The sequence below is a fragment of the Schistocerca gregaria genome, chromosome 2, assembly GCF_023897955.1.
Source record: "Schistocerca gregaria isolate iqSchGreg1 chromosome 2, iqSchGreg1.2, whole genome shotgun sequence".
Lineage (NCBI taxonomy): Eukaryota > Metazoa > Arthropoda > Insecta > Orthoptera > Acrididae > Schistocerca > Schistocerca gregaria.
The window spans coordinates 221,391,172-221,414,274 of NC_064921.1; the positions used below are offsets into that span (position 1 = coordinate 221,391,172).

A 23,103-nucleotide genomic window follows, 5' to 3' on the forward strand; every position below is an offset into this window, starting at 1 on the left:
TGGATCAGAAGGAAACATCCAAAAGTATTGCGTAGAGAATTGGTTTGCCATTTATTTTTACCTTTATACTAAAAGAAATATGTCAAACAAAAACTTTTTTTTTCCTCAGTAGTAAAGGCGGCAGAGGAAAGAAATGAAAGACAGACGAACCATGGTGGAAGCTAGAGTGATGCGAAAGTGTGTGACTGTATCTGTCAAATTAGTTACGAAGAGTAATAAAACAACAGATTCGAGCTCAGAAGGAGCAGTATCTCAAACTTCTTCCGGCAATCTTATTTTAGCTTTCCCGCGAGTTTCGTAAATCATGCCGAAGAATCCGGTATCATTGCTTCAAATAGGGAGCAAACGTAGATTATTGTGGTTCAGTGCTGACTTTTGCTCCGTGTTCCTAAATTAGTTTTGATTACTAAACCCCTTCTGACTTCCTTAACATTTGCCCTTATTCCATTGTTTCAATAGTAGATTAGTTAATATTATCTGGCAAATATCTGTGGGGCAAGTACTCTGATATTATTTGGTTCCATAGCGAGAAACTAAGCACTGGTTGGACTTCGAATAAGACGAGAGTTTCAAGAAGCTGTATGTAGCCACTGTTGTAGGAAACCTTTGTCTTGCAAGTGTGCGTCGGAGGGTTCTCTACTCCATATGACCGAAGCCGTGTATCAAACTGCTCTCTCGTAAGTAGTGCCGGTCTTAGGCCCAAGTGACACACGCCCTTGCTTGGGGCACCAAGCACAGAAGGGTGCCAGCGAGCCACAACTGTAAGGTTTTTATAAAATGGTTCAAATGGCTCTGAGCACTATGGGACATAACACCTAAGGTCATCAGTCCCCTGGACTTAGAACTACTTAAACCTAACTAACCTAACTAACATCCATGCACGAGGCGGGATTGCAACCTGCGACCGTAGCAGCAGCGCGGTAATTTTTTTATACAGGATTATCACAACCAGCAGTGACGCCCAAATGCAATATTTGTATACCGTTCTTTTAACGCAACTAGTAGCGAAAATTTACACGGGTGTGAATGTACGAGGGTAAAGGGAGGGGGGTGGAGGAGGGAGGGGTGCCGAATGATGAGTCGCTTGTGTGGTAGAATGTTCAGGAACCGGCCCGGCTCCTTAGGCAATGGCGTCGGAGCCAGTATTCGGTGACGATCTTTCGAGAGAGCCTACTGGAATCGTTTAGGGAGGACCCTCAAGCATGTGAATCACACTAACTTTCAAGTGTGACAGATGGCTTCAATAGCACCAGAACGTCTGTAGCTGTCAGTAACCTTTGTGCAGTCTATCGGCCTTTACACCTAGTCTCTCCATAATGTCAGACTTCTCATAAACGCTGTACTGTTATACGATTATTTCGCGTTGAACGTTATGAAGAAACTCGATTAAAAAACAGCTCCGATACAGCCATAGAGGTCACAACTGTGACATCTTTATACAGGACTATCACAATCATTAGTGGCTGCTTGTGGTGACACTGGGTCCCAATTGCAAGACTTGTGTACTGTGCTTAAAGTAGAAAATGTTTTGCGTGGAAATTCTTCGTTCTCTGTGCTCCTTAAGTAACATAAATTTTTTTTAACCATCACAACAGTTTCTGATCGTAGTTACCGGTTTCAATTATCATAATCAAATGGTTCAAATGGCTCTGAGCACTATGGGACTCAACTGCTGTGGTCATCAGTCCCCTAGAACTTAGAACTACTTAAACCTAACTAACCTAAGGACATCACACACATCCATGCCCGAGGCAGGATTCGAACCTGCGACCGTAGCAGTCGCACGGTTCCGGACTGCGCGCCTAGAACCGCGAGACCACCGCGGCCGGCTATCATAATCTTCAGATCGGTCTATCTCCATGAAGTCAACAAAGTAGGCAAATAAAATATGTTGCCATTTACTTTCTTACTCTGTTAACTTCTGGAGACAGATCAATCTGAGAATGGTCATAATGGCTGAGACCAGAGACTATCACGGTATTTACAAAATTTCGTAACACTTGATCGCTGTCACCTTCATAGTGTCTGTGTCACCCCTTATCAATATAAAAATTACTGTGTGCATGTAGAAATGTATGCTTTACTCTTAACATCTACATCCACATCCACACTTCCGCAAGCCACCTGACGGTGTGTGGCGGAGGGCACTTTGAGTACCTCTATCGGTTCTCCCTTCTGTTCCAGTCTCTTATTGTTCGTGGAAAGAGAGATTGTCGGTGTCCCTCTGTGTGGGCTCTAATCTCTCTGGTTTTATCCTCATGGTCTCTTCGCGAGATATACGTAGAATGGAGCGATACATTGCTTGACTCCTCGGTGAAGGTATGTTCTCGAAACTTCAACAAAAGCCCGTACCGAGCTAATGAGCGTCTCTTTTGCAGAGTCTTCCACTGGAGTTTATCTATCATCTCCGTAAAGCTTTCGCGATTACTAAATGATGCTGTAATGAAGCGCGCTGCTCTCCGTTGGATCTTCTCTATCAACCCTATCTGGTACAGATCCCACACTGGTGAGCAGTATTCAAGGAGTGGGCGAACAAGTGTACTGCAACCTACTTCCTTTGTTTTCGGACTGCATTTCCTTAGGATTCTTCCAATGAATCTCAGTCTGACATCTGCTTTAACAACGATTAATTTTATATGGTCATTCCAATTTAAATCACTCCTAATGCCTACTTACAGATAATTTATGGGATTAACTGCTTCCAGTTGCTGACCTCTTACATTGTAGCTAAATGATAAAAGATCTTTCTTTCTATGTATTCGCAGTCCATTACACTTGTCTAAATTGAGATTAAAATGCCATTCCCTGCACTATGCGTCACTTCTTTGCAGATACTCCTGCATTTCAGTACAATTTTTACATTGTTACAACCTCTCGATATACTACAGCATCATCCGCAAAAAGCCTCAGTGAACTTCCGAAGTTATCCACATGGTCAATTATATATACTGTGAATAGCAACGGTCCTACGACACTCCCCTGCGGCACACCTGAAATCACTTTTACTTCGTAAGACTTTTCTCCGTTGAGAATGACATGCTGAGTTCTGTTATCTAGGAACTCTTCAATCCAATCACACAGTTGGTCTGATAGTCTATATGATCTTACTTTGTTCGTTAAACGACTGTGGGGAACTGTATCAAACACCTTGCGGAAGTCAAGAAACACGGCATCCACCTGGGAACCCGTGTCTATGGCCCTCTGAGCTTCGTTGACGAATAGCGCGAGCGGGTTTCACACGATCGTCTTTTTCGACACAGGGAACTGAATTCTAATCATAAGAATTCAAGTGAAGAATTTGTCCGTTCATGAACATTGGCTAATTTACGTCTTGAAGTGCAGTTGTATGTTGGGTTTAGATGACTGTGGGAAGAGTAAGTAGTGATCTTATTCACTGTGGTGGCGAGAGGAAGAGAAAACTGGTGTCTAGTACCAACACAGAATTAGTACTCCGTGTTCTACTAAACTGCTGGCCATAAAAGTTTCAACACGTTTCAGGGAGCATGCAACAAACGTCAAATTGTCGTGAAGGGTACTACATGCTTGCATTTGAAAATGAGTAGCAATTCAGCGTAACCGAACAATGCAGGTAGCAGTAACTTTATTTAGATTCTGTACATAAGGAAAGATGATGCAGCAGGTTTCTCTTTCAGTAGTCACATCTGAATGTTGTTAATTTGTGAAAAGACCGTATTACATTTTGAAACTCCCTGGCAGATTAAAACTGTGTGCCGGACCGAGATTCGAACTCGGGACCTTTGCCTTTCACGGGCAACTGCTCTAATATCTGAGCTACCCAAGCACGACTCACGCCCCGTCCTCACAGCTTTACATCTGCCAGTACCTCGTCTCCTACCTTCCAGACTTTACAGAAGCTCTCCTACGAACCTTGCTGAACTAGCACTCCTGAAAGAAAAGATATTGCGGAGACATGGTTTAGCCACAGCCTCGGGAATGTTTCCAGAATGAGATTTTCACTCTGCAACGGATTATGCGCTGATATGAAACTTCCTGCCAAATTAAATTTGTGTGCCGGACCGAGACTCGAACTCGGGACCTTTGCCTTTCGCGGGCAAGTGCTCTAACATCTGAGCTAACCAAGCACGACTCACGCCCCGTCCTCACAGCTTTACATCTGCCAGTACCTCGTTCCCACCTAACCAAACTTTACAGAAGCTGTCCTGCGAACCTTGCAGAACTAGCACTCGAGGAAGAAAGGATATTACTGAGACATGGCATAGCCACAGCCTGTGGGATGTTTCCAGAATGAAAGTTCGAGTCTTGGCCCGGCACACAGTCTTAATCTGCCAGAAAGTTTCATATCAGCGCACACTCCGCTGCAGAGTGGAAATCTCATTCCGTATTACACTTTGTTTAACAAGCTCATGCCGCGCCGAGGTTTGTTTTTCTCCTTGTGGGGCGTCGCACATATTCATGCTTTCTTGCCTTTGACGGCACCGCTTTTCCTGTTTCTCGGCGTGGACCTTTGTATTCAGAGGCCCTACGCTACTATTTTAATATCTTGATATTTCATTTTAAAAGTCAGTTCTTTTGAAACAACGAGAGATCACATAAAATAATTTTACACAAAAATTAGTCACAAATAGTGTCTTATCTCATTTGTCCAGAACGTGCTCTTGCTGAAGGGTAACCCAAAATTGTATTCACAGCTGTTCGTTGTGTTAGTGTGTTGCTGATAGCATAATTGGTTGAGTTGAACGTGAGCCACCGGTGGTACATACCGCCCGACGAGAAGATCTAGCTCGCGCCTCTGGTGGTAAACGCCGCCTTGAATGTTCTAAAAAGTACGTGTCGAATTTCGACAGAGATTTTGATACATAGAGACTGTGGGATCGTTCAGAGTTATTGCTGCTCTATTGTTGTATGAAACAGTTGGCTTCGGGAGGGCCATACTCAACACCATGCAGAATCACACCGTCCCCACGGCATTAGCGCCCGAGATGATAGATATATTTTTGGCTCTGCCGTGCAGGATCATATAGCCGCGTCTCGTACTTTTGTCATGAAATTTTATATTTTGAGTAAGACATATTTCCACTCGGACTGTGTGACCACTTGTGGAGCACCGCAAGCTGTTAACAAGCGAGCACTGTTGTGGTTCCCCTTGACGCAGCAGTGGTGTGGGCAGACAGACAGTGGTATGCTCAGCGATCAAGCTGGACACAAGTGACACCTCCTCGTCTTCTCAGAGGGGTCCTAGTTCAGCGTACCGCATCATGACGGAAGTATCTGAGTGTGGAGGCTGTGAGTCGTCATCGTTATAAGGTCTCAGAATTTGCTCAGTTGTATGGGATGCAATAGCGTGGGTACGTAACACCATTACCTCTGTTTCGCATAACCAGTTGATTTTTTATCTTCTTGATGGTACTAAATAAGTCCTATGTTCGTGATCTCCGTGAATTTATCATTAAACAAGATTATGATAGACCGTATGTTGCCCCTGCTATTCTACCTCAATGCGACCTTTCTCAAGATCTCTCACCTCTCACGTGTTGCCGACAGATTACCGCACCACCATTTGCTCTGCACAACGATGGATGAACTGTGGCTTACTATTAAAACAGCTTAGAAAGACACATCCATATCTGTCATAAAGCTCTGTTCGAATCGCCGCCCAGCTGCTTCAAAGCCGATGTATTTCCCAGTGGTGACAAATGGTTCAGATAGCTCTGAGCACTGTGGAACTTAACATCTGAGGTCATCAGTCCCCTATAACTACACTCCTGGAAATTGAAATAAGAACACCAAGAATTCATTGTCCCAGGAAGGGGAAACTTTATTGACACATTCCTGGGGTCAGATACATCACATGATCACACTGACAGAACCACAGGCACATAGACACAGGCAACAGAGCATGCACAATGTCGGCACTAGTACAGTGTATATCCACCTTTCGCTGCAATGCAGGCTGCTATTCTCCCATGGAGACGATCCTAGAGATGCTGGATGTAGTCCTGTGGAACGGCTTGCCATGCCATTTCCACCTGGCGCCTCAGTTGGACCAGCGTTCGTGCTGGACGTGCAGACCACGTGAGACGACGCTTCATCCAGTCCCAAACATGCTCAATGGGGGACAGATCCGGAGATCTTGCTGGCCAGGGTAGTTGACTTACACCTTCTAGAGCACGTTGGGTGGCACGGGATACATGCGGACGTGCATTGTCCTGTTGGAACAGCAAGTTCCCTTGCCGGTCTAGGAATGGTAGAACGATGGGTTCGATGATGGTTTGGATGTACCGTGCACTATTCAGTGTCCCCTCGACGATCACCAGAGGTGTACGGCCAGTGTAGGAGATCGCTCCCCACACCATGATGCCGGGTGTTGGCCCTGTGTTCCTCGGTCGTATGCAGTCCTGATTGTGGCGCTCACCTGCACGGCGCCAAAGACGCATACGACCATCATTGGCACCAAGGCAGAAGCGACTCTCATCGCTGAAGACGACACGTCTCCATTCGTCCCTCCATTCACGCCTGTCGCGACACCACTGGAAGCGGGCTGCACGATGTTGGGGCGTGAGCGGAAGACAGCCTAACGGTGTGCGGGACCGTAGCCCAGCTTCATGGAGACGGTTGCGAATGGTCCTCGCCGATACCCCAGGAGCAACAGTGTCCCTAATTTGCCGGGAAGTGGCGGTGTGGTCCCCTACGGCACTGCGTAGGATCCTACGGTCTTGGCGTGCATCCGTGCGTCGCTGCGGTCCGGTGCCAGGTCGACTGGCACGTGCACCTTCCGCCGACCACTGGCGACAACATCGAAGTACTGTGGAGACCTCACGCCCCACGTGTTGAGCAATTCGGCGGTACGTCCATCCGGCCTCCCGCAAGCCCACTATACGCCCTCGCTCAAAGTCCGTCAACTGCACATACGGTTCACGTCCACGCTGTCGCGGCATGCTACCAGTGTTAAAGACTGCGGTGGAGCTCCGTATGCCACGGCAAACTGGCTGACACTGACGGCGGCGGTGCACAAATGCTGCGCAGCTAGCGCCATTTGACGGCCAACACCGCGGTTCCTGGTGTGTCCGCTGTGCCGTGCGTGTGATCATTGCTTGTACAGCCCTCTCGCAGTGTCTGGAGCAAGTATGGTGGGTCTGACACACCGGTGTCAATGTGTTCTTTTTTCCATTTCCAGGAGTGTACGTAAAGCTAAACAACCTGAGGACATCACACACATCCATGCCCGAAGCAGGATTCGAACCTGCGACCGTAGCGGTCGTGCGGGTCCAGACTGAAGCGCCTAGAACCGCTTGTCCACTCCGGCCGGCCAGCGGTGACAGTTTCTGATTTTCGCACCCTATACGTGTTCTTCCTAGTACGCTGTATACGCACAACAAGAAAAATTTCATTAAATACTTATCTCTCTGCTGTTGCCATTTCAATGTCCAGCACTATATACAAGCAGTTCCTTAAAAAGTGATTAGGAAGTACAGGGGGTAAGCAAAAATGTGCAAACACCGCAAACACAACACATTACCATGACCAATGTGGAGTAGGAAAACTGCTGACATTCAGAACAGCTTCCAGTCGTCTCGGAATGGATAAATACAGGCCCTGTACGGCTTTCAGGGAATCTTTTATCATGTTTCCTGCGAAATACTAGGAAGGTCAGGTAACGATAATGGAGGTGGACAGGATTGCGCACCCTTCTGTTCAAAGTAGACCACAAATGCACAATAATATTGAGAAATGGTGAGCAGTGGAAATTCGACAATTCATCTTCTCGCTCACGAAGTCAGACCTTGGTGATGTAAGTTGAGTAAAATGCGGGCCCTTTCGTTTTGAAACACAGCATTACCATTGCGGAGAAACCACTGTATCATGGGATGGACTTGATCAGCATTAATGCTATCTTGCGTAGTAACCATGGGGCCCTTGGAATACCACGAGATGGCCGCCAAATCCATCGCCGACCCTCCGCCACGTTCCACTCTTACGACATAAAGTCGAGTAGAATTTGTAAAATATAAAAGAAATCTCATCCGACTAATTGAATTCTTCCATTACATCCTAGCCCAGGTTTTATGCCTCCGAAGCGACATTTCCCCGTTACGTGTATCTAAGTGGAACTCCAATCGCCCTGCAGTTCCATGCTTCCGAAGTTCACTTTTTGTTCTTCTGGACTGACAGTTTTCGCGAGAGCGACATCTGCATATACTTTTACAGCTAAAGAAGCACTCCGTCTTCAGGCCACGAGTGGCCTACAGGTACCATCCGACCGCCGTGTCATCCTCAGGGGAGAATGCGGGTAGGAGGGGCATGGGGCCAGCACACCGCTCTCCTGGTTGTTATGATGGTATTCTTGACCGAAGCCGTTACTATTCGGTCGAGCAGCTCCTCAATTTGCATCACGAGGCTGAGACTTTTACAGCTACAGACCACTTATGTTTCGTAGCAAAAACTTATTGGATAATGCTTTACCGCCTTCCGTGCATGCGATATAATCTTCGATACGAGGCCTCTTGAAATACCAGACACGTCGGCTACCTTGGTTATGGAAGCTCCCACCACACAAGCATCAACAGTTCGCCCACGTTTAGCTCCAACACAATGCATTCACATCTACGCGGAACAGTGTTCTGACAACCACCGACACTTGCAACATTATTGATGACAGTGCACAGGTGCTGTTCGTGGTCAAACACAACGGCCCGGCCTGAAACTGGCTAGTATCTGCGTATATAAATGAACGCATTGTCCGCTGTGGGTTGTATTGTGCTTTATTAAAATCATACTGTTAGCTAATTTCGGTCGTAAGTCATTATTAAGCACAATTGCTATGTCGTGCAATACTGAATGTAACCTACCTTCGCGATCTCCACTACGTTGTCTTTTAACAAGATACTGCACGACCGCATGTTGCCCGTGCTGCTCTACCCTGATACGACCCGTATTTCAAGATCGCTCGGCTCCTCCCGCCGGAGGTTCGAGTTGTCCCTCGGTCATGGGTGTGTGTGTTTTTCTTACCATAAGTTAGTTTAAGTTAATTTAAGTAGTGTGTAAGTCTAGGGACCGATGACCTAAGCAGTTTGGTCCCTTACGAATTCACACACATTTGAACATTTTCGAGATAGCTCACCTCTCTTACAAGTGTGCTTGATAACGCCTCAAGACCGAAATCAGCTAACACTGCTATTTTAATAAAGCACAATAGAGCCTAGAACGGACTATCTATTCTTTTTGTTAAACACTAAGAGGCTATGGATTCTTTCGGAGCCGGCCAGAGTGGCCGAGCGGTTCTAGGCGCTACAGTCTGGCACCGCGCGACCGCTACGGTCGCAGGTTCGAATCCTGCCTCTGGCATGGATGTGTATGATGTTCTTAGGTTAGCTAGGTTTAAGTAGTTCTAAGTTCTAGAGGACTGATGACCTCAGAAGTTAAGTCCCATAGTGCTCACAGCCATTTGAACCATTTGATCATCCTTGCGGAAGCAAAAATCTGCAAATATGTTCAAGCATGTATGTTTCCATATTTTTGTCCAGCTACTGTATGTCTAATCTCTTACCGTAGCAGCGCAATCATAGAATTTTCTCTTGTTCCAGATTCCACTGACCTTTCCATCTTACGCGAAGGCTTAGAAGGTAAGTGGATGTGATATTTAATCCCCTTTCTTCTTTTTTTCTTTTTAATTTCCGTGCTACCGCGCTCTCGGTGCGATTTCCTGTGACGTCAGCGTGTTGCTGCTCTGTAACCATGGTGAGAGGTTTCAAGTGGGTCGCCAAGTGTTTTGCGCGCTGCAGCAGCGCATCCTGCGATACAAACACAGGCTTGTCTCTGCTTTCACAGCTGCTTGCATGTCTTCAGTAGGTTGTTGAACTCACGTAGCAACACCGACAAACAGGGTCATTTCCGAAAAACGCTCCTTTACTCGTATTTATCTCAGTAATAACTCAAAGGACAGTCTGTACTTTTACTTACAGCTTGTGGCCTTTCAAATGTTCGTGGTTTGAGGTTTTTTGGCGCTAAACAGCGTAGTCATCAGCGCTCAAATGTTCGTTTCTAGCGACGCAAGGATGTTAAACACAGAGTGTAATAGTACAAAAGGATATGGCACAGATACGAATACGTAAAGAAAACAGTACCTCGGAAATCCTTACCAGAAGGAGAGGCAAGCTGAATGGAAAATTTCTATGGCATACAGGAGTAGTTGGCTTTCGAAGGAACAGGAAAAAAAAACAAATAGAGAGAGGTAAGAACGATCAAAGATGATGGGTAAAATCGGTGAGTAGAATTCTGCAGATTGTCACAAAACAGGCGAGACATAGGATAACAACGAAACAAGCAAACTGATGAGTGAAAAGAACAAAGTATTGCCTCACAGACCTCTTTCTTGACTGCGTCTGTGCGTAATTGCCTCGTAAATCTGAAATTTCCACTTCAGGCTCAATAACCACTACGACATTAACATTTTGGGTTTCATGATATAATAAATCGCTTCCACACTCTTGGAAGAAATACGCGATATGAGATAAAATTAACAATAAGTTCCTGATTCGTGACTAAATCTTTACGAAGACGAAACTGGTGGCATGAATCATTAACGGTGGGATGAGTAATACGGTCAATTCAGTATTCCATAATTAGTACATTCTGAAGCTATCAGACACTGAAATTACGGCTTCTAACGTCATAAAAAAAATCGAGAAAGTCATTGCTGAGTGCCTGCCACACTATCTATGCACACATTCTTTTTCATTGGTACTTATTACCTAAGCGCACTGGGGACAGAATTTTCCTGTTTGCTATAAGTGATACAAGAGTCAGGCACTGAATATAGTGGTCATTTAATGAAGAAACGTCTTCTAATATAAACAGTAGCAAGAATACCGTAAGCTCTAAGTTCATCTTCAATTTATGTTATGGGCTATGGGTTTCGGCGATATAACACGCCATCATGAAGCCCTCTATATTCGATAGTGGCTGCATTTTCCAATGAAAAACGTCTGTGTGTCATTTGTGAAAATACCCAACCTTCGCACCTGCTTATGTACGCGCGATATTAGCACGTGACAGCATCTCGAAGACAAAATTAAATTTTTATCTCATATGACACATTTACGTTTGTCACTGAAAAATTTAACCACTATCTGTTATAGAAGACCTGATGATGGTGAACTATATCGTCGAAAGCGGTAGCCTGTAACATAAATTCGAGATAAACTTACAACTGATGATGTTCTTGATTTTTTTTTTACTCCTGTATCGGCTGTTGTCCTATCCTGTAGCAAAGTAAGAATGATGCGCCTCAGTTTTCTAATGTTGTTCAAAGAAGATGTGTGCATTTGGAGGACTGCATAAGAGTTGGAAGTTATCTATTTGGAACACGGGGTGTATCTAAAAGGATCATCCGATTTGGCACATCTATATTTCTGAAACTAATAAAGATATACAATGAATTTTCTGTTTTGATGAACGGGAAACTCAAAAAGCATTTTATCACACCTGTTCATAGGTGTTCGATATGCCCTAGTTCAGAAGCACGGCATATATAAATCCGGTATTCAAATTGCTCCCACACTGCAGCGAGCATGTCTTGAGTTACACTTTCCACAGCTGCCGTTATGCTATGTCTTAGTTCATTGATTGTTGTTGGTAACGGAGGCACATAAACAAAGTCTTTTATAAACTCCCATAAGAAATAATCACATACAGTCAGGTCTGGTGACTTTGGAGGCCAATAATGTAAGGCTGACTCATTTGGTCCAGCGCGACCGATCAGTAATCACTTGATTCAAAAATTCCCGCGCGTCCAGATGTCAGTGATGCGGTGCCCCATATTGCTGGTAAATGAAGTCTACTGTGGGAAAAGAAAGTTCTCACGCATATCTAGATATGTGCTTCCTGTAACAGTGTTCCCGGCAAAGAAAAATGGACCATACACCTTTTCCCGTGAAACTGCATAGAACAAATTAAATTTTGGAGATTCCCTCTTGTGTTGTACAACCTCACATTATGACGGTTCACCTTTCCATTTAAATGGAACTTTCTCTCGTCACTAAACGCAGTGCGTGGAAGAAAACTGCCATCCTCCATCTTGCCAAGAACAAAATTACAAAACTCCACACGTTGCTGTTTGTCGCCTTCATGAAGAGCTTGCAGTAGCTGAATTTTCTATGGTTTAATGTGTAAACATCAAAGTAACACACGCCAAACGGACATCGGAAGCATGCCGAGCCGTCGAACTGCACGGCAAACGGATTTCTGCGGACTCCTTGTGAAACTATGGCGGATGCGTTCGACGTCTGTGTCAGACACTAGGGGACGGCCCTATCTCAAATAACATGATAGTTATGATTATTTTAAATCGCTATGATTCTCTTTTATACATCCTGTGTATCATAAGCAGTGTGTTGGAGGATGAGACTTGTACGTTTCCAGCTTACCTTAGGTAGCGCTTGCTGTTGAGTGAGAACCCTGAATCCTCGATGCCTTGAATTACTACGACCACCTGGAAGAACCACAGTCTGGCAGCAGGCTTCGTTGGGACTTCTCCCGTTTGTCCTTAGTTGCTGTGACGGCCACATGAGCATTTGGCTGCTGCTTTTTTCCTCATCGTGCCCTCTGGAGCGTGATACCGGCCGTGAGACGCACGTGGCGGTGTGTCGTATTTCATTGGCAGCCACGGCTACTACGAATTGCAGATGTTCACATTGCAAACCGAAGCGATCTTTTATTCTTCGGATGTGCTGAGGAGAGAGGGGGCACCTTAGTCCTTCCAATAGGGAACTTAAATGGGTTACCGTTTGGTAGGACTACTCCGACATTTGCCTTACACCCGAAAAGGACTCTTTATCTGTGAGACGTGACATGTACTTGGCCCGAAGCTGAGTTTGGAAGAATGTACACTTTGCCAAATGCGTTCCCTAAAAAAAAAAAAAAAAAAAAAAAAAAAAAAAAAAAAAAAAAAAAAAAAAAAAATGGTTCAAATGGCTCTGAACACTATGGGACTCAACTGCTGTGGTCAACAGTCCCCTAGAACTTAGAACTACTTAAACCTAACTAACCTAAGGACATCACACACATCCATGCCCGAGGCAGGATTCGAACCTGCGACCGTAGCAGTCGCACGGTTCCGGACTGCGCGCCTAGAACCGCGAGACCACCGCGGCCGGCTGCGTTCCCTCGAAAGTTCGGAAACGCTTTCAATTATTTATTGCGCAAGAACCAAACACTGCACATATACAAATGTCATTTTGAAGAAAAATATGAAAGTTTTTTTTAATGTATACCACCAGAGAGTGTTTTGGTAATTTACCGATAGTCAGCGCTAGTCGCAAACTTGATGAGTTCAGGTTCGGAGAGAGCTTTTGAGTTCGACAAAAACAGGTGTGATACAGCTGTTCAACGGATGTTTAGAACTAAGTACGGTAAGAAGTCACCAACAAGGAAGGCCATTTACCACTGGCACAAAACATTCTTTACGACGGGTTGCTTTTGCCCGACAGAGAGAAGCGGACGTACCAGTGAGAGTGAAGTGAATGTGGAGCGCGTACGAGAGACAATCATAAGGAGTGGAAAGAAATCAGTGCGTCATGCATCCCGTGAACTCGAAAAGGTTCCAATGGCAGTGTGTAAAGTCCTGCGACAGAAGCTGTGTATGAAACCATTCAGATTGGAGCTGGTGCAGAAGCTCAATGACGACGAAAGAGACAAGGATTTTGAGTTTTGTTCGCACTTGAAACAATTGAATCAGGATGGGGATGGCATTGTTGATTGCTTAATTTTTAGCGACCAAGCTACTTTTCACACTAATGGGAATGTGAACAGGCGTAATTGTCGAATGTGGGGTACAAAGCATCCACACGAATGCACTGAATCTGAGCGTGGTTTCCCAAAGGTAAATGTTTTTTGTGCCTTGTCATATCGAAAACTGCACGGACCATTCTTCTTCGCCGAGAGCACTGTCACTGGATAATTCCTACGTGGACATGTTGCAGCAATGGCTGATACCTCAAATGCAATCGGACTCTCCGTTCATCTTTCAGCAGGATGGGACTCCACCCCGGTTTCATCGTGAAGTTCGTGAGTATCTGATCACGGAGCTGCCTCATCGATGGATCGGCCGTGCAAGAGAAGGGGACAGCTGTTCATGAAATGACCTCCCCGATCACCAGACCACACTCCGTGTGACTTTTTTCTGTGGGGACACATCAGAGATCTGGTGTGTGTACTGCCTATACCACGTGATGGGCAGAGCTCCGGGAGAGAATAATGGAAGCGACTGACACAGTCGGCGATGCCCTACTGGGACGGGTATGGCAAGAATTCGATAGCCGTATTGACTTGTGCCAGGTTACTCATGGTTCGCATATCGAATGTTTGTAAAAAATACTTTCAGAGTTTCTCTTCAAAATGCAGTATGTATGACATCTGTACAATGTTTAGTTCTTGTGCAATAAAAAAATGAAAGTGTTCCCGGACTTTATGCACACCCTGTAGATTTGTGGTTGGTGGATATAAGGATTAATCACTCCTTTACACCATCGGTCCCAAGAACAGAAAAACGTGACCTCGTGGTGCAATTTCTATACTGTGGCAAGAATACGAAACTTCAAAGTTTCGAAAAAATTCTACACGAAAAACTACCACTCCTCGAAATTTGCGTTGTTTAATGATTTTCGGGTCCCTGTTTGGACGGTAGTTCAATATAACAACACCCAGTCGCACCTGGTGATAAATGTGGTTTCATCCTTGACTTTGGCCAAAGAATTTGTCGTTGACTGTAAATGTGCCTGTTTGGGTTAAGCTAGGGGACACTACATTTCGATCTACATGGATACGCTGAAAATCACATTTAAGTGCCTGGCACTTCACAATTCTCTATTGTTCCAATCTCGTATATCGCTCGGAAAGAACGAACACCTGTATATTTCGGTTCGAGCTCTGATTACTCTTATTTTATCAAGGCGATCGTTTCTCCCTGCGTAAGTCGGTGTCAACAAAATATTTTCGCATTCGGGGGGAAAGTTGGTGATCGGAATTTCGTGAGAAGATTCCGTCGCAACGAAAAACGTCTTTTTTCAATGATGTCCAGCCCAAATCCTGTATCATTTCAGTGACGCTCTGTCCCCTATTTCTCGATAATACAAAACGTGCTGCCCTTCTTTGAACTTTTTAGATGCACCCTCCCTGGCGACGATATACGAAGTGACTGATTGATGGGGGATTATGGGACTAAACGGCGATACGAAGGGTTTTGAGTACACCAGACCCCATCTCGGGGAAAGTGGATATGGGAGATGCTAGATTACAAAACCAGAATTTTTTTCCCCCTCGGCGCCAGTACTATTACACCAAACCCGGGACGATCGATTTCCGACGAGTGATGTAGAACTTTACACTCTCGCGTCTCCACAGTAAGCACTGGCCGTACTACACCTCTCGTAACACTGGAATTTTTGTTTAGGTCCTCTGCGTTACCAACGTACTTCTATTGTTGCTTATTCTCAGAGAAGGAAAAATTTCCTTCTTCCAAGGGTTTCCTCAATTAGCCCATACGGTGTCCAGTTACGATGGAACCACCTCAGTTTTCAGCGCTGTCACAGAATATATCTTCGTACATCACTAGTTAAGGAAAGTGGGACGTCAGCTGGTATAAATTTATATTAAAAATGGAGAAATTTCTCCAGTTGTATTTAAGGTGTCGATTTTATTTTGGCACCTAGTTTCAAAGTTGTAACAACGTCATCTTCAGGCCCATACACTTGTTGAAGTCAACTAAGTACGGCTGATACTAGAAGTCAGTGGTGAGATACGGACGTTCTCGCTATGGAAGTTGGTTAGTAACTCAAACACAGAATGTGGGTGTCAACTGCTAGCGGTGCCTAAAGTTGACGCAGAGACGTAGCAGTCATAATACCACTGACGATGGTACAAATGTGCGGTAAAGAACATTACGTGCTACAGACGCAACATTTAACCGACAGAAAGAAGAAGCTGTGCTATGCAAAGGATTAGCTTTCCGGAGAATTCACACAAGGTTGGTGCCGACACCTACAACCTGCTGACGTGAGGAGAGTTTCCAACCGATTTCTTATACACAAACTGCAGTTGACCGGCGTTGCCTGGTGAAACGTTGTCGCAATGCCTCGTCAAAGGAGGAGAAATGCGTACCATCACGTTTCCGACTTGAATAGTTCGACGACGTTTGCAGCAGTATGGACTATCAGTTCGGAGACCATGGCTGCGGTTACCCTTGACGGTGCATCAGAGACAGGAGCGCCTGCGATGGTGTCCTCAACGACGAACCTGGGTGCACGAATGGAAAACGTCATTTTTTCGGATGAATCCAGGTACTGTTTACAGCATTACAACAGCCGCATCTGTGTTTGGTGACATCGCAGTGAATGCACATTGGAAGCGTGTATTCGTCATCGCCATACTGGCGTATCAACGGGCGTGATGGTATCGGGAGCCATTGATTACACGTCTCGGCCACCTCTCGTTCGCATTGACGGCACTTTGAATATTGGACGTTACATTTCAGATATGTTACGACCCGTTGCTCTACCCTTCATCCCCTCCCTTCGAAACCCTACATTTCAGCAGGATAATGCACGACCGCATGTTGCAGGTCCTGTACAGGCGTTTCTGGATACAGAAAATGTTCGACTGTTGCCCTGGCCAGCACATTCTCCAGATTTCTCACCAACTGTAAAGTTCTGGTCAATGGTGGCCGACCAACTGGCTCGTTACAATACGCCAGTCGCTACTCTTGATGAACTGTGGTATCGTGTTGAAGCTGCATGGGCAACTGTACCTGTACACGCCATCCAAGATCTGTTTGAATCAACACCCAGGCGTATCAAGGCCGTTATTACGGCCAGATGTGGTTCTTCTGGCTACTGAATTCTCAGGATTTATACACCCAAATTGCGTCGATTTTAATTACCAGAATTGAGTCTGCAAACACGGGCGGTGTTACGGCATCTAAGAACCAACCGATGATTATGTTTACTAAACACTTTGCTTATAATCAAAAATGTGCTTGTCAACCGGAGAGAGCTCGTAAGAGGACGGGTCGGATTATCTGAAGTACCATGTCTCGGCGCCCGGATACAGCGTGACGTCAGCGGCTGAGGCCCACGGCGGACTCGAGAGCTGCCACCGGCAGTTTCTGCGAAAGCCCGGCGGTTGGCGGCCACCCGGCGCCGGTGTGAACGGCCTGGCGCGCGCGGGCCGGCCTTGACCCAGGGCGGCCTCGAACCCATCGCGTCACACACCCACTGGCTGGAGTGCCGTCGAGATCCCTTCACTGCGCAGTGCCTCAGGTCCAGGTGAAACCAGGGGGGAGGCGTTACCACGGGCCTGACAGCGGTCGCTGTTAAAACCCCTCCAACATTCTGCGTGGTGTCTGTTTGTTCTAAATCCTGTCTCCCGACAACTTTCGCGCAACGACGCTCTGAGCATGCTTTTTTAGGGAATTGACTAGTCTGAACCTGGGACCTGTTGCTGGTAAGGAGACGCCAGACCACACATGACATGTAGAGTTCAGAAGAGTTCAGTGAGACTAGCGATGATATAATCAAATACTTAATGATTTCAGCGTCAGCTCCACTGCACCCCCTGTAAAAGAATCTTAATACTAACTAAAGTTCGTCCGCAGCTCGTGGTCGCGTGGTAGCGTTCTCTCTTCCCGCGCCCGGGTTCCCGGGTTCGATTCCCGGCCGGGTCAGGGATTTTCTCTGCCTCCTGATGACTGGGTGTTGTATGATGTCCCTAGGTTAGTTAGATTTAAGTAGTTCTAAGTTCTAGAGGACTGATGACCAAAGATTTTAAGTCCCATAGTGCTCAGAGCCATTTGAACCATTTTCTGAACTAACTAAATTCAGTGGAAGTGGTTCAAGGCTTTCCTATTTTTAGTTAGCTGGTAAAATAACGTCGAAAAAGCAGTTAAGTTTACCATTGGAATTTTTATTCTACTCACAAAACATTATTTACAAATTGCACTATTGATAAAAGGAAATGTTTTAATACAGGATGATAAAAACCAACTGCGTTAAAAAAAAAATGTGAACGGATATTCCCTGAATGGGTTTCCAAGTTCTACAATGAATCGAAGGATGACCTATTCCATATAACATATATAATCTAGGTTTAAATTAAGTTTCATAAAAGAGAAAACTATCAAAATGGTCTACAGTGACCCTCATTTATCTTTAATTACTTATTTAACTTGTAGTAAATTACAGTGGCTGATGTGGCTTCTCAATAATTATATAACAGATTATATTATATAACAGATTATATTTCAGATTTTAACTTCCAGTAGCAAATGTGAATACCACGAAGTTTAATTGACGATTGACACTAGTATTACGTAAAAAGGGGATGTAACAGATAAGACTTCTACAGTTGTGAGTGAAGCCTTATGCGCTCTTATGCGGCATCGCGTGCTTTCATTACCTAGTCGGTGGTTAGGCAGCGTCAGCGGTGGCGAGTGTCGCAGCTCCACACCTCGCCGTCTCGGTAGCAACCATCTCGAATTTCTATTTACTACAAGTTACTGAAGTGGGTTTAGGAAAAAGGTATCTGGCTGTGTTTTCAACTGACCAGTCAGGGTCTCAGTGTTAACCTTCAGCCCTGCCTACAAAAATTCTGTCTATCCAATGAGAAACGTTATACTTTTCGTGGTGGAGCAATGTTTTTTATGTTTGCTACATAACAGAGATGCGTGTAGTCTCACGCTAAAACTTGCAGCTGGTGTAGCCCTTTTAGTGTTATCGTAAGATCTATACTGTTCTTCTGGAGGGCTCTATCTTTTAACATGGGTTGGGGGTGGTCCTGGCGGTCGGCTGGTCACGTGGGTATCCGTCCCTTATCGTAGGGCCTCCTAGCCTACACGACTCTGCTCTCGACTTCAGTTCTCGTTTCTCCCCTCGGAACTGCGTCTGTTTCACGGTGGGAAGGTATGACATGCATTCAGGCGTTCTTGCGTTAGTCTGTGGTATTCCATTTGCTGACTCGTTGATCGTATTACTTATGCTAATTTAATGTCAGGATTTATTCGGAGCTATGTGACATACTGCCGGATTTGCTATCATGTCAGGGTTTTCATGTAAGGTGTTGGATTTGCCTGACACCTTACAACATCACTGCAGCGTGAATTATTGTACCTGTGAACTACCGACCACCACGAAGGTGGCACGCAGTAAACGTCCTGTCATCAAACCGACAACTACATCTACATCCACACCGACATCATGCTCCACAAGCCACCTAAAGGCGTGTGGCGGACGATACTATCTCATTCCTCAAATCCTGTTCCAATAGCGAATACTGCATGGGAAGAATGATGTCGGTAAGCATCTGTATTGACTCTAATTTCTCGAATTTTCTCCTCGTGGTCAATACGTGAGATGTATATGGGGGGAAGTAGTATGTTGTTCGACTCCTCCTGAAAAGTGCTGTCCCGAAATTTCAATAGTAAATCTCTCTCTTGTAACGTCTGTCAGTGAAGTTTGTTTAGCATCTCCGTAATGCTCTCTCGGTAGCTAAACGATCCCCTCTTTGTTGGGTCTTCTCTATCTCCTCCATCAGTCCTACCTGATAGGGATCCCAGATAGATGAACAATACACAATAATCGGGCAAACAAGTCATTTATAAGCCACTTCTTTCGTGGATGAGTTACATTTCCTTAACATTCTCCCGATGAATCAGAATCTGGTATCTGCTTTTCCAACTACCTGTTATGTGTGAGCATTCCAGATAAGATCGCTCTGGATGGTTACCGCAGACGCCGTCTTGAGCTGTTTGTCATCAGTAATGTAGCTGAATCGTAGTGGAATTCTTTTCCTATGTATGTGGAGTATATTACATTTATTTACGTTCAGGGACAACTGCCAGAACAGGCACCATTCATCAATTCTTTGCAGGTCGCTCTACAAATTGTTACTATCTTCTGGCGTTGCTACTTTAGTATACACAAGTGCTTCATCTCCGAATAGCCTTAAAGAGCATCCGACGCTTTCTACTAGATTGTTTATATATATTGTAAAGAGCAACGGTCCTATAACACTTCGCTGTGGTACTCCGGATGCTACCTTTAGATTTGTTCCGTCAAGAGCGACGTGTTGAATTATATCTGCAACAAAGTCCTGAATCCAATCGCATGTCTACTCCGATACTCCGCAAGCTCGTATTTTTAAAAAAAGAATCGATATTGATTTTTTAAGAGGAGATTTTTGTTTTCCAGGAACGTCATAGAGTATTCGCTCACTATTCACGTTAAGTCGTTGAGAAGAAAGTGGGTTGCCTGTGGTTACTAAAGGTGAATGCAAAGAATGTTTCAAAATTAGTTTCCTCTCAGTCATGATGGACAGTATGGGAAGACTGTTACGTCCATTGAGCGATAATTTTGTTTGCTACCTGGATACACAGAAATAAATCAGCTGTCAATCACGCCTTAAAACCATAAAAATAATGCTATTGCTCTTAATGTGTGTGTGTGTGTGTGTGTGTGTGTGTGTGTCTATGTGTACAGATTCTTTTTACGTCAGCTGGATGATTATCACAGTGCATCTTTATATAAGCTGCAAGAAACGTATTATTGTTTTGAAACGGAATTAGTGCCATTCCAGGAACATCGCCCGTGTTGCACGTACCTTACGTAAGATGTGTTAGCTGCATAGCAGAGATGTACGAAGGATGACTCGTTTTCCGAGAAAGGAATCCCAGTTCTCTATCGGCTATTACCTGTTGCTTGTTGACTTCGCTTCATTGCCTTATTGCCCACGGGTGCGATATATTCCTTACGAACCGTTTCTTGTCCGAAAAGGAGCCTTGCAACTCTAGCGTCACTCACGTAAGTTCGATGCTATGCTGTAGGATGGAAGGAAGGAAGGAACAGAAAGGGGATAAGTTTGGGTCAAGCGAGCAAAATATGCTTAGTAACGATCTTGTCACTAAACTTAGGGCGCACATATTTCAAAGTGATACCGAGAAGTGCGCTTCGCCATACAGAGTGGGATATAACTGCCGGAGACTAAAGCGGGAGCTAGTACTGCTTCGTTCCTGGAACCCATTAATTACTGTTTTTAGTTGTCAGGAACTAGCCCGGCTGCAAGAAATGAAATCTCCTGAGTCAGTTATGGTCAGCGAGAGCAATGAGATAATTACGACGCTTCCGAGAAAGCGGACCGTACGGAACGCCCCCCAGCTGTTCTGTTATTATGCTAAATTAACGTTTTACCTCAGGTAATTGAATCCATGGACCGTAATACGTTTGAAAGTGGACAGCAAGGTACAAACATGGAGAAGCAGAGAAGTACTCCTAAAGATAACATGCGTGTAACTTTGAAAGAAAGAAAATAAAGCTCCCCTCGGCCGAGCGCCTGAGCAACATGCAAACCAAGGCTTGCAAAATATTTCCACTACGACGTGAATCCCATTACAGAATAGAAGAAAGAACCGTTCGCGAACTACATAATTCCTGTTGCCTGCAGTCTTAATTTCAGTTCTGTTGTGGGCATTTTAAAAGATGTAAATATTGCAGCAGCATTCAGTAGGATTCATCTGCAATACGGATTTGAAACAAAGTAATTAACCCGTAAGCACTACAGATAATGCGTTGAAAGACCGCAAAAACCAAGCGAATGCAAAGTGTCTTAATATGGTAGCTTGAGTGGGACAAACAATGGTAGTGATATTATGTTTAGCATAACAACCAACAGTCTACGTATAACAGAATGGAAATCTTAACCGATAATTTCAGTAAAGGTTAGAAGCTCAGGAGTTACTGTGTGTGACTTGACATCTGATAACTCAGATATAAGTCTTCGCTAGGCTTAGCGCTTGTATCAGTAAAGGAGAGCCCATACAATAACTTCACTGTAGAAAGACCACAAAATTTTGTTCGAATGTTCTAGTTGTATTTTCGAGAGTTGGCGTGACCCTGTTGTGAGAATATACATTAAAAAAAATAAATACATAAGTAAAATTAATACCTTCCTGGAATTGTCTTCAGTCAATATTCAGAAACAAAAACAACATCTTAAATTGTTCGATAATGCTGTGTTAGTGTCTTGACAACGAAAGTTATTTCTCCTTAAGATGAGAGTAACTCAAAAATAATTTTTTATAATAGCCAACTATTGCTCAACATTGCTATTCAGAGGGTCTATCGTAGTTAAATAGTTGACTGTTTTCATGGCCTCTCGATACACAAAGAAATTGGTACAACTACCTAATATCGTGTAGGACCCCCGCGAGCACACAGAATTGCCGCAACACGACTTGGCATGTACTCGACTAATTTCTTATGGGAAACGACACCATGAATCTTGTAAGGCTCTCCATAAATCCGAAAGAGTACGAGAGGGTGGGGGACCTCTTTTAACAGCACGTTGCAAGGCGTCCCATATATGCTCAATAATGCTCTTGTCTTGGGAGTTTGGTGGCCAGCGGAAGTGTTTAAACTCAGGACAGTGTTTCTGGAGCAACCCATTTGAAATTCTGGAAGTGTGGAGTGTGGCATTGTCCTTCTGGAATTGACCAACTCCATCGGAACGTGCAATGGACATGAGCGGATGCAGGTGATCAGACAGGATGCTTAGGTACGTGTCACCTGCCAGAGTCGTATCTATATCACTCCAAGTGCACACGCCCCACACCATTACAGAGCCTCCACCACCTTGAACAGTCCCCTGATGACATGGAGTACCCATGGATTCATGAGGTGTTCTCCATACATCCATCCACTCGGCACAATCTGAAACGAGACTCGTCCGACTAGGTAACATGTTTCCAGTCATCAACAATCCAACGTCGGTGTTGACTGGCTCAGGCGAGGTGCAAAGCCTTGTGCCGCACTGTCGTCAAGGGTACTCGAGTGAGCCTTCGGCTCCGAAAGCCCATATCAATGATGCTTCGTTGAATAGTTCGCAAGCAGACATTTGTTGGTGGCCCAATACTGAAATCTGCAACAATTTGCGGAAGGGTTTCACTTACGTCACGTTGATCATTTCTTTTCAGTCGTCGCTGGTGCCGTACTTGCAGTATTTTTTCCCGGCCGCGGTGACGTCGGAGATTTATGTTTTACCGTGTTCGTGACATTCGTGTTACACTGGAGAAATGGTAGTACG

The 23,103-nt window shown here is 44.9% G+C and overlaps 1 protein-coding gene across 13 annotated transcripts in view; it reads left to right on the forward strand.

Annotated features, from left to right (window-relative positions):
• Positions 1-23,103, forward strand: part of LOC126336721 (Ig-like and fibronectin type-III domain-containing protein 1) — a 2,308,230-nt gene that overhangs the window by 1,422,651 nt on the left and 862,476 nt on the right. For all 13 annotated transcript variants that reach the window (XM_050000693.1, XM_050000696.1, XM_050000702.1 and 10 more), the window contains one exon: positions 9,564-9,602. The gene's annotated coding sequence lies outside the window, so the exon portion shown is untranslated. The remainder of the gene's footprint in view (positions 1-9,563; positions 9,603-23,103) is intronic.